Raw genomic sequence first — 16975 nt, forward strand, 5'->3', positions numbered from 1 at the left:
GATCTTGAATAATAATTAAACTTAAATCATTGTATTGTAAGATACTGTCAAATGTATTAGTGAACAATAATAGAACTGCAAGAACTTTATGCTACCGAGCTACCGTGGTAATACGTCATAATTCTATAAACATTTATATATATGTAAGACGTGTTACCTCGAGTGAGGCAAAGTATATATTTAGCCGAAAGTACAGTTATCATTTATGTTTCCGTTTCGTCGCCAGACAGAAAGTCGCCGTTTTGTCGGCTTGGTGTAACCGGGCATAATAACGTACGGTAATGTCGTACACGCAATATATTGTTAGGAGATGTAGGTACGATACAGACAGACTCACGGCCAATTAAATTTTTGTTTTTTTTAAAACGTTTCCAATGAGAAATTTGAAAAATATCGAAAAAAAACACCCACCGCACGGTTATCATTGCCGCCGCCAAATCGACGATCACGTGTCGATCTACACACCTACGGTTAACTATGCCTAACGCCTAACGGGACCTACCTACTATTCGAGTTGATAATCTATGTAGAAACTACTACTCTTAAGCTGTTTTTTGATGTAATTAATAATGAATCATATTATTCCATTTAACCCATTAAATACATATGTGAATTCTATAAATCATATATTCTTACCTCTCGTGTATATATATACCGTTGTTTTCAAAACACTATAAATTATTGCATAATGCACTTATTTTACAATATATGAATACTTACACACACCATTGTTTTCATCAAATCATATATAATATATATTTATGTATTCCAAATACTATTAAATATTGCATTTTAAAGGTGATCATAGTCATCCAATACGAATACATTGTGTTTTGTTAAAAAATATAAGTCATGTACTACATATTACAATATATATTGTTGTGCATTAAATACTTACATGTTTATTTGTTTTTTAAAACATAAACAACACATAAGAGCAGCGGAACATTAACGTCGCTTACCAAATGAGTACACTATAAAATCCAGTATATTACAGTAGAGTTTATAATCTACACAACACATATATTTAATTGTTATGTACCGTGTTTGGGTGAAATCATATCACAGACAACAGAAAGCACACCAAGCATAAATACCCAATTCGAATACATTGTAATGTCTGATGTGTGTTTAATAAAGAATAAAAGTCATGTACTACTTATTTTACAACCTCTCCGGTGTATATATTACTCCAATTAGATATATTATGCTATTAGTCACACAGTATATGCGTTATTATTGTTGTGTATGTATTGCTCAATGCACCAAGTCAAACAGAATTGTGTAATTCTATAACGATATACAGCCGTTAAAGTGAGAACTATTTGTTACGTTAAGCTGTGATGTCCATTTGTATTTGGTCACGTAGGCACTACACATCACTACAACTCGCTCGTTTAATTGTCACGTACGATGTATCACATCACAGAATCGTGTGTACATCAGGCGACGTGCAGCTGTTTGCTACAATAATGATTAAAGTTATTCTCCCGATGGCATCACGATTTGTGTCCCCGACCAACCTATGGGCACGGTACACGTTAATTATGTAGTATGCGTGGCAGTACATCCTTCTGTATGTCTATAACAACACACATTATATTGATGTGATTTATTGAATTCAAACAAAATCGTGTACAGGCGTAGGTACGTAAAAGACGGCGGAGAAGGCTGCGAACCGAAAAAAAGCACTCGCGGCCTTTAAAGAGACGAAACGGATCGGGGAAAAACAAAAACGTCTGGAAATCCGGGCGACGGACGACGGGCGGCGACGGTTCTGGCGATCGACGTCTCGGGCCCGGCGGACGGCGGACGGGAGAAGAGCGGACCGCGCGGACGGTAAAAACTCGCGGGGAACGCGATGAGAGCTCGAACGGGGCCGAAAAAAGGTCGAAAACGGTAGTACGGGGTGCGAAAAGCGAAAATCTCGGCACCCGCCGCCGAGAATCGCACTCCGTTATCAGTGACGCGCAAACATCGGAAAAGGCGAAAAGCGATAAGCGGGAATCGCCGTCGAATTTTGTGATTGGTGATTCGCTATGGGACGAAATAATCGACACCGGGACGCGCCACCGTCTTAGCGTTTTATAATATAAGAAGAAGAAGAAGATATTTTATTAATTATAATTATATAAAATAGCTGTGAATCTACCTATATAAATATTTTTTAGAATATTTTAATTAAAAAAAACGATGATCTGTTCAATATTCAACAGACATTTATCAGAGCTGAAAAAAATTATTTGAACATTTAATTGATATTAAAAGAATATCTATTCAATATTAAGGAATGTTGAAAGTGTATTTAACGAACCTTGACGATTGAAGGTTTTTTTAACTTTTATGTATATATTGCTATGTACTGATGTCCCGCTAAAATCACTAAATCTGCATATACATGTAGATGTACGTAAGTGTCCCCGGCGCGTATGATTTCGCTAACCAGTTATGTTGTGTAGGATCTCAATAGCTGTATCGAAGGCCAAACTACTAGACTTTCAAAAATATCGCCATCGTTAGAATTAATTCTACGAAATATTAAATAAGAAATCGTATTATAGACAGGGATACCTAGAGAGATGATTAATGTCATCGGGTTATTGAGATTACGTATCGCGAATAACCAGGATGTGGACCGCCCGGTCGCACGAGCGTGGGAAGCTGTGATATCAGAATAATAGACGCGTACGCTTTTGCACGACTCGACCATGGACACATACTTATCTTATCGATAGGAAAAGAAACGCCGAGAGTAGGACTATATAGGAGAGCCCCGATTAGACCCAAATCAGACGTGAGCCACCAGAGTCAGTGCAAGCACCTTCACGCCAGACACTGTTCGAAATTAATCATTTGGGCTTAGAATAATTTTAATTAAATCATTCGTGTTCGGTAACAGTGTTTTATTCACATCGCAAATCAAATAAATTATAATAATTAATCACAAATCAAGTTGTTATACTTATTTCCCTCAATCCATCTACCTCAACACCAGTCGTTCGTTCTCCTGTATGCTGGGACGCTACAATATACCAACTTATTTCATATTGAGTTCCATGTCATTTCACATTTATAGTATGTTAAATTAACATTAATTTAGTTGATATTCAATTGATTGACAATACTTATTCACGGTTAAACATTGACTTGCCTACTTTGATTTTAATATTTGCATGCTATGTGGGTTGTGAATTATATATTTTTGATAATAGGTAGTTGATATTTTGATAATGATTAGTATTATATTTATACGCGGTTTTCAAATGAACCAATGAGCGTGGGATATTTATCAGGCTCTGGGGCACTAAAGGGTTTGGTAAAACCATTGAGTATAGATAGTATACCTATACTGGGTGATTTTTTTATCGAAGAACACTCATTATATAAAAAAGTATTGAATTTTTTCAAAATATATTTTTGCATTGTTTCAGTTGTTAAAAAACAAACGTTTTTATTAAAAAATTATATTTTTAAATATTTTTTATCCTTATCATTTTTTAAGTTTTTAACTTTTTTGAATGATAACATAGAGTTTTAATTTTATATTCCAAAGCAGAATATTTTTCTAAGTATTTTGATTCATAAAAATCGAATTTAGGACGAGTAGTTTATGAGTTATAAGTATTTAAAGTTTAGACAAGCGGAGTAGTGGATAAACATTTTGCGGGGTAACCCCGTACCACTCCACTCTGCCAATCTAAACTTTAAATACTTATAACTCATAAACTACTCGTCCTAAATTCGATTTTTATGAATCAAAATACTTAGAAAAATATTCTGCTTTGGAATATGAAATTAAAACTCTGTCGTCATTCAAAAAAGTAAAAAACTTAAAAAATGATAAGTATAAAAAACATTTAAAAATATAATTTTTGAATAAAAACGTTCGTTTTTTAACAAGTTGAAACTATGTAAAAAAATATTTTGAAAAAAGTCGATACTTTTTTAAATAATGAGTGTTCTTCGATAAAAAAATCACCTTGTATACTATCTATACTATCTTTACTCAATGGTAAAAAGCATACTGGAGGAAGCCAGTTAAATGTGCTGACCATGACACGTTTTCAAATTACACATTACTGTTTTTTTATTGAACACATTATAATATTAAAATCGGAATAATGACACACTCGTAGCTCTAAATATTACAGACTGACGATCGTGTGAACTCGCACGTCCGCTCACATATACTATGCTGAGTGAGCATAACCGTGCGGCACGTGCAGGGGTTCACAACAACGCGCCACTGTACATTCGTTTTATTATATAAAAGATTTTGGTATCCTATTATCTACAACGTCAACCAAGGTTTAAACCAAGGTTGGTATGCTATACAGCCACGTAAACAACATTTGCCCATGCTGAAGAAGAAGGTCCAACTTCTCCCACCACACAAACATTGATACGCCACCTAGCGATTGTTTGCCGAGCGGCGCATCCATGCTCTAAACACGTTTTTGATACACTGCGTTATAGATACGGTACTTATGGCGCAATCGCTTTTCGTAAAAACTCCACATTTTGGTGAAGCATCAACAACTTTACTATTTTAACCACATCTCAGTGTTCAGTGACAAACGCCATTAGCGTTTTTTTTTAAAACGGTGAGTATGGAAGTACGCATATCGTTTGTTATGCATAACTAACTGTTACGCCTTTGTTACGTCATCTGTTAGCCATCGGCGGGTCCTGAGTGATTTAATTGAAGTCGGAAAATTGTAATCAAGTACTGTTAGATCAGCAATCAAAAAAAGATTTTGTCATTAAAGCAATCAGGTTTGTCGGAAAAAGAGACAAATAGGAAACCAAGAGGACTGCAAAACTATTTATCATAAACATGGCGCCGACTACTAGGAGAGGTGAGTAACCATGCAGTGTCCACATTACGCGGGTTTTTACTTTCGGCACTCACAATTCTTGGATGTTCCAGTCTTGAACTCTGAACATTTTATATTTTCTTTACTTTGTTTAATAAAACATCATATTTAATCGGCGATCAGTTGTTGTCCGCTTTTCATTCGACTTGTACAAACTACAAAGGCACGCTCATGCGCACCAGTTACTAACCAGGATACAACTAAATTTTGAACCTAGTATAAGCAATAGGTACCTACTTGGTTTTGTTACTTAACGATATGAAATAAAAAAAAAAATCTAAAAAAAACAAATTTTAAACTTAGGTATCAATGGTACCAGTAAACCCCGAATTCCATAGATATATTATTGTATTAATATATAAATAACTGTATAGTAGTATTGTGTACACAGTATTTTTGTATGTGTCTTGAAAAGCATAGTCGAGTTTTTTATTGTTACTACCATTGAATACACTACAAATTACAATACTAAATAGTTGTGAGGGAGTACAATTTACTAAAAGTGTATTTATTAGAATGTTTTAGGATACTTTATTTAATACTTCTTAAACACTCTAATAGGTACTTACTACAATACTGAGTAATACCTACAATTACTATCTATTTTTTAAATTGCAAATTGATGAAAAAATATGATTTTGACAGGCACTAAACTGGCATACAATAAGAAAGTAGAGCTTATAGATGGCGAAAAAGCATGTATGCTATGTGGTCACAAGGAAACCTCTGAAATATTATACGGCAAACTATATCAGCTGAATGATGTTATCGTTCATAATTTTTGTTTGGTAAATAGATTTCAAATTTTAATTGGTATAAAAGTATATTATTAGTAGAATATTACTACATAATTTATTCAGGTACTATCACCAAGGGCCTTTAAAAATGGTACAGACGAAGAGGGTATTCATGGATTTTTATCAAACGATATTAAAGATGAACTAACCCGAGGATCTAGAGAAGTATGATTTTCCTAAATTATGCTACGTGTAATAAATAGTTGCAAAATAATTATTGTGGTTTTAGACTTGTGTTTACTGCAAAAAAAAAGGTGCAACCATATCATGTTTTGATGTGAATTGTCAAAAAGTGTTTCATCTTCCTTGTGGATTGAGCAAAGGATCTATGCATCAATATTTTGGGACATTTAAGTGAGTGCTTAATTTTATAGTTGTTTTACTCTCTTGTATATAATTATTTTTTGAAAAAAAATATTTTTAGATCGTTTTGCAAACAGCATCGTATCCTGCCAGTTATACCTGCTCTAGCTACTATAGAATGTCGTATATGTAATGATTCTATTATACAATCTACTTTGTCAAATTCCATTTGGGCACCGTGTTGCAAACCTAATAATTGCTTTCACCGAGAATGTGTTCAAGATCTGGTATTACGAAAAGGCTACTTCATAGAATGCCCAATATGCAAAAATATTGAAATATTCAAATACAGTATCCTCACTCTTGGAATATACATACCATCAAGGTAAAACTAAGTTTTATTTATCATATTTTTATATGTTTTCTGTTTGAACAAAACTATATGCGTACAAATATACCTAAATGAAATGTAAAAAGTATTCGAAAGACGTTTTTTGGTACCTATACAATTATAAACTATTTAATATTTAATTTTCATATAAGAAGAATTAATTTTAATATACGTTCTTGGCTTCAAACAAAAATTAATCGGACAAATTTTTTTATTAGAGTGATCCAAAAAATTATGCTCGAGTATATGAAACGAAGTGTTTTCATCCAATAGAAAAAGGCATACAAATTACGATTACAAAAAAAAACATTTAAATTTTGAGTATAAATTTTCAAGATAATTATGTGTAGTTATTTAAACCAATACTTTATATAAATTAGGTATTAATCAAGAGTTAATGTAAAATTATAAAAATTACTTAATTAACTATTTAGTAAATAGGTACTTAACAAATAGTTCTTAACTATCCTTCTATAATAGATATATACCTAAATGTATTGTAAATAAACAATTTTATTTCTAATATAAATATGCATACAAATATAGTTTTCATATTTTATACGGTTGATTTAAACATTTAAATACAGGTACTCGACTTTAAGAAGAGGAATTGTACCGAACGGTATTGAAGAGCTCGTAAATAGGAAAATTAAATGTAATGCTGAAAACTGTTTATGTCCTTATAGCAATGGAGAGAAGTATCAAGATGAATAGTAAGTAATAAGTTTTAAGGGTAAACGGAAAAATAACACATTACCTTAACGCCTAAAACTTAAAAAATAAAAATAAAAACTTTACAAGACAAACTACACAACAAATGTGAGAGTTATTTATATAAAGAAATTAAAACGGGATCATTTTTAAATAATATAACAAAGTGTATGAAATAGTTATTATTGATCATACATTTTATATTTTATATTTATTTTAAACAGGTACTTGCTACTTTGTATGTAGTACATGGGTACTTATTTGTGTTTTTTGTTCATTTTGATTGATTGCTAACATTTTATTTTCATTTTTAACATATTATTCAAATTTAACTTGTTTACGATAGTGATTGATCAAAACTATATAAACACTGTAAATATTTTAGGACCATTGAAAATTAGGGCGAAGCATGTTTGGGTACATAACATTATTTTTACCTGTAAATGTAGAACACGTTTGGGTACACAAACACATAGCACGTTTAGGTACATACGCTAATTGCCAATATAGGTTATCGCGAAAAAAAAGTTTAACAATCTTTATAAGATATGGTTTATGAAAATAACTAAATGTTTCAACGTTTCAATGTTCAGTTCCAATTTGGATTTTCAATCGGTAAGATTATTATATTCTTTATAATTATGGACGTGAACATTTCCGATGTTTTTGAAACCTGACGTGGGAAAAAGTGTGTTGCGATTAATAGTTATAAATTTAGTGAGTTTAGAGAAAACAAAGATACAACTAAAATTTTTCGTACCTTACCGTACATCGAATAGTGTCTATAGTGTGTTTTATAGTTTTACGGCCCTATGTACCCAAACGTGTTATTTTTCTAGATATATGGTGTACCCAAACGGTGTATTCATTTTTATCCCAACGTGTAGCTTTTAGGGTCTACCTAACCTAGGGTCTACTGTACCCAAACGTGTTACGACCGAAAATTAAATGTTGAAGAGTACCATTATTCCGCGTTTTTATTTCTTTTGTTATAAATTCTATGGACCGTACCAATATTCTGACCATCAGTTTTAAGAGGGCACAACACCCGTATTTGTTGCCTCAGTCTTCAAACGCGTAACATGGCAAGTTTAGGCTCAGCAGTTCATTTTTTATTCCGTTACCTTAAAAATTAGAGTGAATAGACCTATCATAACCAGGGTTCGAATTGGGGAGGGGATACGATGGGATGGCATCCCTCCACTTTTTAATAATAATAATAATGACTTTTATTGCAACAACACATACATAATACAAAGAAATATATACATAAATACCATGAGTTACATATTGCAACTCCCCCTAAAAGCAAAGCTTGTGCTGGGGGAGCGAGTTCTTACCACTTAAAGAACATTTGTAAATTTAAGATCAAACTGATGTTCATACTAATACATAAAGTATTTTTAAGTTAAAACATTCATATTATATAATACAACAATTTTATATAAAAATCTAATTAATCATAATAATATCTTTGACGAATCAATACATATGCTTAAGATTAGTTTTGAAAGACTTTAAATTATTAAACTGATTTATATTAATATTTAACAAACGACATAAATTAAGACCCGTATACAAGACAATTTTTTTGTCTGAAAACCTTTTGACACTTCAATAAACGAATATTAACATTTTGCGTATATCTAGTATTATGCCCATGATCTGATACAGATATTAAATGCTTATGTTTAAATTAAATCAACTAATACAGCTTGGTAATAAACTATCTTAAAATTATTTACATTAAGTTTTTCATAAATTAAAAAAGTATTTGTTTGTATAGGAAGAATTAGTAAATATTTAATTACACCATTTATAGTAACATTTAGTTTACTTATAATGCTATTACAAGCTCCTCCCCAAATGGATACCATATGAAAAGACAAATTGCACTAAAGCTAAATAGATAACTCTTTTATAATTAATATCTAATATATACCTGGCTTCATTAAATATATAGAAAAATTTTCTTAAAATACCATCAATATAAAGATAACCTACATGTCTATCCCATCTAAGACTATAATCAATTATTAAGCCAAGATATTTTAGCTCATTAACATTTTCAAGTTTTACACATTTTGGGTCACAACTATTTAAATTAAGATTACATTTTAGAGAATGTACGATCAAATTATGCCCATGTAAAGCATCATTAAAAGGCGAATTAAAACAAATAAGTTTGGATTTTAGTAACTTTAACTTTAACTTATTCTTACAAAACCAAACATACACATTATTTAAAATATTATTTGTTTTGTGAAACAAATTATCGACTGTTGGTTCAGATATTAGTAAGTATAGCCGTACCATCAGCAAAACTTATTTACAAATTATTAATTTTATCACATACTCCACAAATTATGTTTCTAGCACTACTAAAACAATAATTTGTATGAACTATTTGAGTTCTTTCACTTAAGATTTTAATAGATTATTTGCAACTCCACGAATACCTGAATATTCTAGCTTTTTTTAGTAATAATTCATGATCAAAAGTGCACCAGTTGTTGACTAACCAGCTAAAAAACTGTGAAGTTGAAAAAAATGAGTTTCTTAATGAAATAATTTAATAAGCGCTTTTTAATACATTTCTTGAATATTTTTGGTATAGTTAATAATATTGAGATAGGTCTATCATTTCCACATGACAATTTATCGCCAGATTTAAATAATGGAATAACAATACATTTTTAAAGGCTGAAGGAAAGTCACCTATTAAAAAAGACTCATTAAAAATTAACGATAATGGCATAGAAATAGATTTAGAAATTTTTTGAAGTATGTAGTTTGTTAAACCATATTCATAATAAGAGTTATCATTTTTTATCTTATCAATATATTCACTTATTTTTTCACTACTAATTGGCCTAAGAAAAATACTGTTATTGCTCTGATTTTTTTCATTTAAGTTAACTATATCAGAATTTATATGTTCTATTTCTAAATTATTTCCTGTGTTTACAAAAAAGTCATTAAGTACATTACAAATTTCAGTTTTAGATTCAACAACTAAGTCATCTCTATTTGCAATTTTATTATTATTATTCATTTGTTTGCTTGGTTTACCTATGATCTCATTTATAACTTTCCAAACCTGTTTACTGTCAGATTTACAATGTATTAGTTTATTTTGATAGTACATTTGTTTTGATTTCCTTATCAAATAGTTTAACATATTTCTGTATAATTTGTAGAAATTATTAAACTTTAAATCAAATGGCTTATGCCTCAGCTTTGAAAAAAGTTTTCTCTATTTCTAATAGAAGTTATAATGCCATGTGTAATCCATAATTTTAGCTTTAACATTTTTTTTTTTGTTTAATTTTATCAATAGAGATAGATGAATATTTAATAAATTCTTGCATTTACAGTTAAAAATATCAATAATAGTGTCTACGTTAGAAGAATTAAAACAGGAAATGGTCTACAGTTTTAATTAGTAAATCTAAATGCTATAATATTAGAATTTTCGGATAATGTATTATGATTTATATGATGATTAGAAATTTGAATTACTATAGCTGTGGCGATTATGATCCGTAATATCACGTCATATATAATTAATTTAAATATTAAAGATATATAATAGGTATGTTAAAAAAATATTTACTCATTTCACATGTATCAGTTCCAAGGGCTAATTTGAAAATAATAAAATAATAATTATGACAATTAATTTTAATATTAAAGATATATAATTAGCACTAGGAACTGATACCTAGTGCTAATTTAAAAATAATAAAATAATAATTATGACTATTAATTTAAATATTAAAGATATATAATAGGTATGTTAAAAAAATATTTACTTATTTCATATTCAGAAGGTATTTTTGTATGCGGTTCACATGATTCATTAGTTTCAATTTCTGTTACTGTAAAATTACAATAATATTGAAATAATTCATTGGTAGGTTCCTAGGAAAAACGTTTAAAAAAAACAAGCACATACCAATTTCAGATTGTGTAGAAGTTTCAATGTTTTTCACACATGTATCAGTTCCTAGTGCTAATTCGAAAACAATAAAATAGTTATAATGATAAATTTAAATATTAAAGATATATAATAGGTATGTTAAAAAAATATTTACTTATTTCATATTCAGAAGGTATTTTTGTATGGTTTTCACTATTTCCCAATGTTTCAATATCTGTAACTGTTAAATACCTATTGATAATATTTAATCATTAAAATATTTTAAGCTTGCCTACTTAAGAAAATATTTTTAAGAAATCGACACATACCACATATTTGGGCTGTGGGTAAATTAATTAAAATATAGTAGATATATTTTAAACAATATTTCAATATTTACTTGTTGTTGATATTAATTTAGCTTTATTATTTGATTCAATCGATGCAGAGTTGGTCTTAAAGTATTTAACAATAGACTCTGTTTCATTTACTTTTTTTTTTTGCAATAGTCTAAATGTCTCGACCAATTATTAGTGTGATTCATATTACCCTTAATTCTTCCACAAACGCATACTGATGAGCTCATAATGAAAGTATAAATGAAAATGTTTAACACAATTTTAAAAAGATAATTAAACAAATACAAAATTTGCACAATATTTAAATGATTTTATAGTTAAAACTTTTTATTCTCACTAAACGTAAACGTTTTAGTAACGTCAATCACAGATAATGAACGAGTAAACGGTCTTTACAGTCATTACCGCTCTACGGATAATAAAAATATAATTGTGTGTGTTTATCACTTATTCTATTTATAAATACACCATATAAAACCACACAACACTATATTTCATCAAGGTTTATAGATATCTAATAGAGGTTGCCTCATAGTCATGTATTTATTTTTATGCTAGGTCTTTTTTTTGTATTATACTTATTGATTTACTGCTATTATTAATATCGATGTATTTATGTATTTATTACTTAGAAATATTATGCTTTATGGGTAATATTCGTTACCTTTCGCTATTTTTTTGGACAGGTTTTAATTACACCAATAATAGGCAACAATCAAAATAATATTATTTAACTATTTTTTAAATTTTACAAATTGTATCTAGTTGTAGTAACATGTAGTTATAAGCATCTACTCGCTACTCGTGTACTAATTTTATTTGTTAAGGGGATTGGATACCGTGATTTTCTATCTTTGTCTAACACACGCGCGACATAGGATTTTCTACTAATTTTACTTCAATCAGTCTCATCGTTGCATTGATGCAATAAAAATTTTGAAAATGAATTTGAATTCAGCATGAAGACTACTTGAGATCGGTCGGATTACATTTTTTATTGTTTCCCACAAAATTTCTCAAATTTGATTTAAATTTTTTGAAAAATATTAAATCTTGTAGTAGTTTTTAAAAAATATTACCTATTAAATAAAACTGGAAAAGTTGCCCGACCGATCTCAAGTAGTCTTCACGCTGAATTCAAATTAATTTTCAAAATTTTTATTGCATCAATGCAACGATGAGACTGATTGAAGTAAAATTAGTAGAAAATCCTATGTCACGCGTGTGTTAGACAAAGACAGAAAATCACGGTATCCAATCCCCTTAATCCAAAATTGTAATTCAACTACTTGAATTGAGTTTAAAAGTTTGAATATTATAGTTATTACTTACGTAGAATTGTATAATTATGATAAAATATTGCTATGAGACATGTATACCTTCTTTAAAACTCCTATATAAATATGCAGTGTGTGATCATTTTCTGTTGATATTTAGGTTAGGTGCTAAGTAAATTACAGATAAATCAATAACAAAAATTGAAACTATATTATTTTCACAGATTATTTTAATATACAAAATAATACATAAAATAGGATAATATATACAAAAATATAAATACATTATAATAATTAATAATTACATAATAATAATTATATAAAAGTTATGTCATAAGTCTCCTAAGTTTTTGAAGTCGTTGTAGATTTGCTTTAGCTTTTCTTTTTTTGTTGAGCAAAACACTGTGGTGGTTTAAATACTTCATTCGTATGAGAATCCTTTGTTTTACATATTTCTGCACAACAGGATAATACTTTTCAGGCATTTCCATTCTATTAAATATTTTTTTTTGTTCAATTTTTAACTACTCCTTGTCCTTCAGGAATTTTATGTTTGGTTATTTTATTAAAAAGTCTTTCTATTCTAAAAATATTATTTTTAAATTCATCACTGGGAACTGTTAAACCACCGTAGGATAAGTGATTTATCCATGGAAGTATCACATAATCATGTCCATGGGAGCTTTTATTTAAATGTTGTTCTGTTGTTGTTGAACCAAGCTCAGGAAATTTGAGTCTGAATGTCTTAGCTACCCAACCTGCCAAGTATTCAACTGCATCTTGAACCATTTCAATTTTATTGTTACAGTTATTTACTATTGACTCATTATCACTATTTGTATCTGTAGAATTTTCACTGTCATAAATATTTTCAGATACATAATTTATTTTCAAATTAATGTGTTACCATTAAGCTGCATCATTCTGATTACATCCTCAAGAATACCATTTCGCATGTCTATATTTTTTGCCCATCTTTGGAGAGAAGACAGTCCTAAAATATTTAAAAACAAAGTATAAATAAATTATAGTATTATTTCTGTGATGAAATAACAAAGTAAATAAAATAAATATAATTTACCAGGCAAAGGATAGTGCAATTCATTCGTAACGTAAACATAGGCTCGTTTACTGAAATATCTCAAAGTAAATGCTTTTGAAATGTCTTCGGTAGTCCAGTGAACTTTCTTTTTCTTTTTCATTATCAAGTCTATTTGATTTTTAGAAAATATTGTGGATAAATATTTTTTAGCTTCAACATCAACCGCACGACTTTTATTCTTAAAAAGTAATTTAATTTATTTTGTCAATTCTTTTTTATTTTTTGTTAAAAGTGAGTTTGCTGTCTGTAAATGTTGTTTTGAGGATCTGAGAGATTGATTGATTTTTTGATAATCAATAACAGGTTCTTTATTAGATAGTTCATGTTTATGTGAGTTTATATTAGATTCATTTTGTAAGACTTCATATTTTTTAAGTAGTTCATTGTACATTTGTTCATAATTGGGTTTTGGTGGAAGTGTGGAATCATCATCATTCATTACTGTTGAACTAGATACATCAGAAGGCCAATTCGTATCAGTATTCATAACTGAAGTTATTAAATCATCATGATCCTATAACACATAAAAAACTATAATAAAAAAAAATATATTTATTCAACTTATTTAAATTATGAAAAATTAAAATGATTTATTTTAACAAAAAATTAAGCCATATTAAAATAATATTCAGATAACATCAATATTTAATAGTAATTAATGATAACATAATATAATTATAATCACCTGTTTTTTTTCTTAATTCCATTCTACTTCTACGACTAGATGATGATGTTGATGGTACTGTGGGTATAGTCTTCTGGTAAATTTAGGGTAGGCAAGGTATCAGGTTTTAATTTACGAAACTTAGGAGTGTATGCTAAAATTATTAAAACAATTTGATAAAAAAATTGTCATTTTGAGGTAATTTACCTAATTAAAAATATAATTACCTAAGAGTTCGGCTTTAAGATCTCGAACATATGCATCATCACTAAAATGTTCAGAACACATATATGATAAACAAGGATTCATACTATCTCCTCTTCTACACTTTAGAGTCCAATTCTTTTGTAGCTCTGGGTCCTTTGGAAATCTAAAAATTAGAGTAAAATCTATATTTTTGTTTGAAAGTATGCTAACTGAGCAAATAATTTTTGAGGTATGGGCAGTGTTGGGAAGTAACTTAACTTAAGTTAAAAGTTACTATAGCGAAATTACTTTCTATGTAACTTGATTATATTTTACTGTAAGTAATTTATATGTTATTTGAGTTACATTTTTGTAGTAATTATGACTTAATTACTCGTTACTTTATTTGGTTAAATACATGCACTAAAAAGCGATCAAAATTATTGACTGTAATTTTGAAAATGCAGTTTTGTTTAAAATAAATTTGAAAAAAATGTTAAATATTTATTATTTAGCAAAATGAGTATTAATTATTAATAATTTCATATTTTTGATTGTCATTATTTAATATTTAGTTTATGTATTGTCGTATTGAACACATGCTTATATTAAGCTCCAGTGATATTTTTGAAAAAAGTAACTTCTATTGAAGTTCAGTTACTTTTTAAACTCAAAAGAAATGTAACTTGATCAAATAAAAAAAAAGTAACTTAAAAATAATTTAGTTAGAATTCTGATAAGGAATTAATAATGTAATCTAATTACCAAACAGTAACTTCCCCAACACTGGGTACCTATTGGTCATTTCATTTGAATATTTAAAAATATTGCAGCCTATATCTTAACTACTTAAATTTACATTTATAATTAACTTAATTAGTATTAAATTATTTATATTATTATTATTACCTGTAAAATGATATATTAGTATTTCCATCTCGCTTCACCTTGCCAGCATAATTAATGCATGTTGCTACAGCACAACATGATCCACCTTTGGGTTTTAATGATTTTGTTGTCATGTCTTAATAGTTTTTAGTACTAAACGTGGATTGAACAAAAAATAAAATGTAAAGAGCAAAAGAAAATACGTGAACAGTGACTGAATACAGCAGTTGAACGATAATAAACAAACATTTTGTACTTCGGCTGACGTCACGGCGTGGTTTCTCCCACTCCTATAATTTCATAATTTGTAAATGAGGCAACCTCTATTATCTATAAACCTTGATATTTCATAAGTCAGTATCGGTACTTACACGTATATGATCATGATTGTGATTGTTACGTATTTTATATATGACAGACGTAGGTACACACACGAGCATTGACAAAGTATGACTGTTTATTTATCATCACGCACGACGGCGGACACACATAATAATCACATAATGTTATATATATAACATATATATATATTTTTCGTTACAGGTAACATATCGGAGTAACGGACACACCGTACAATGTACATACATAACATCTTTCCCTTCTATATAATTTTAGTACAATAAATTAACTTATACAAAATTCATACAATTTAGAAAATAATAATGATTTACATTTACAATTTTACACAATACATAATATATATATAACTTAAAAATTTAAATCGATAAACATAATTTTTTTTTTTTTAAATTATTATTATTATTATTATTCAAGTTCCCTTGGATGTACCACATCATTTAAATAACTCTTTTTCAATTTGTTTACATGCATTAATCTGATTTTATCAGCAACCCGGACTAAATAACTGCATGTTCCCAACATTTTCATTATACGTCCAGTTAACCATTTCTGCCCTTTTGAATTATTTCGAACAAGAACTTTATCATTTATTTCGTACTTTGTAACATTAATATTTTTATTCTTTTCTGCAATATTTGGTGGTTTTAATATGGACAAATGATTTTTGGGTTTAAAATTATATATTAAATCTGACGGACTACAACCTGTGCTTGTTGTTGGTGTGTTACGATATGATACTAAAATATTATTAATTTTTGATTGTATTCTTTTTACATCTCTTTCTACACACAAACTCTTTATTAATAATTTTTTTATCGTTTGCACCCCTCGCTCTGCCAACCCATTTGACTCTGGATTGTATGGCGGCGAATGTACTAGTTTTATACAATTTTTCTCACAATATTCTTTAAATTCATTTGCGCCAAAAGGAGGACCATTATCGGTTACCATTATCTCTGGGGAACCAAAACGTCAAAAACAATTTTCTAAAACTTCGATTACTTTTGAAGCCGTTGTACTTCCCATTGCAAAACATTCAATCCATTTGCTAAAACTGTCAACAATGATTAATAATTTAACTTGATTTATTTCTAGAAAATCGATGTGTATTCTTTTCCAATAATCTGATGGATTTTCC

At 29.0% G+C, this 16975-nt stretch overlaps 1 protein-coding gene across 1 annotated transcript in view; it reads right to left on the reverse strand.

Annotated features, from left to right (window-relative positions):
• LOC149059157 (uncharacterized) overlaps window positions 1-16975 on the reverse strand; it is a 244073-nt gene that overhangs the window by 61774 nt on the left and 165324 nt on the right. The gene's annotated exons all lie outside the window — the stretch shown is intronic.

This window comes from Diuraphis noxia, unplaced genomic scaffold (assembly GCF_037042655.1).
Source record: "Diuraphis noxia isolate RWA-SAM2 unplaced genomic scaffold, SU_Dnox_SAM2 contig0001, whole genome shotgun sequence".
NCBI classification, from domain to species: Eukaryota; Metazoa; Arthropoda; class Insecta; order Hemiptera; family Aphididae; genus Diuraphis; species Diuraphis noxia.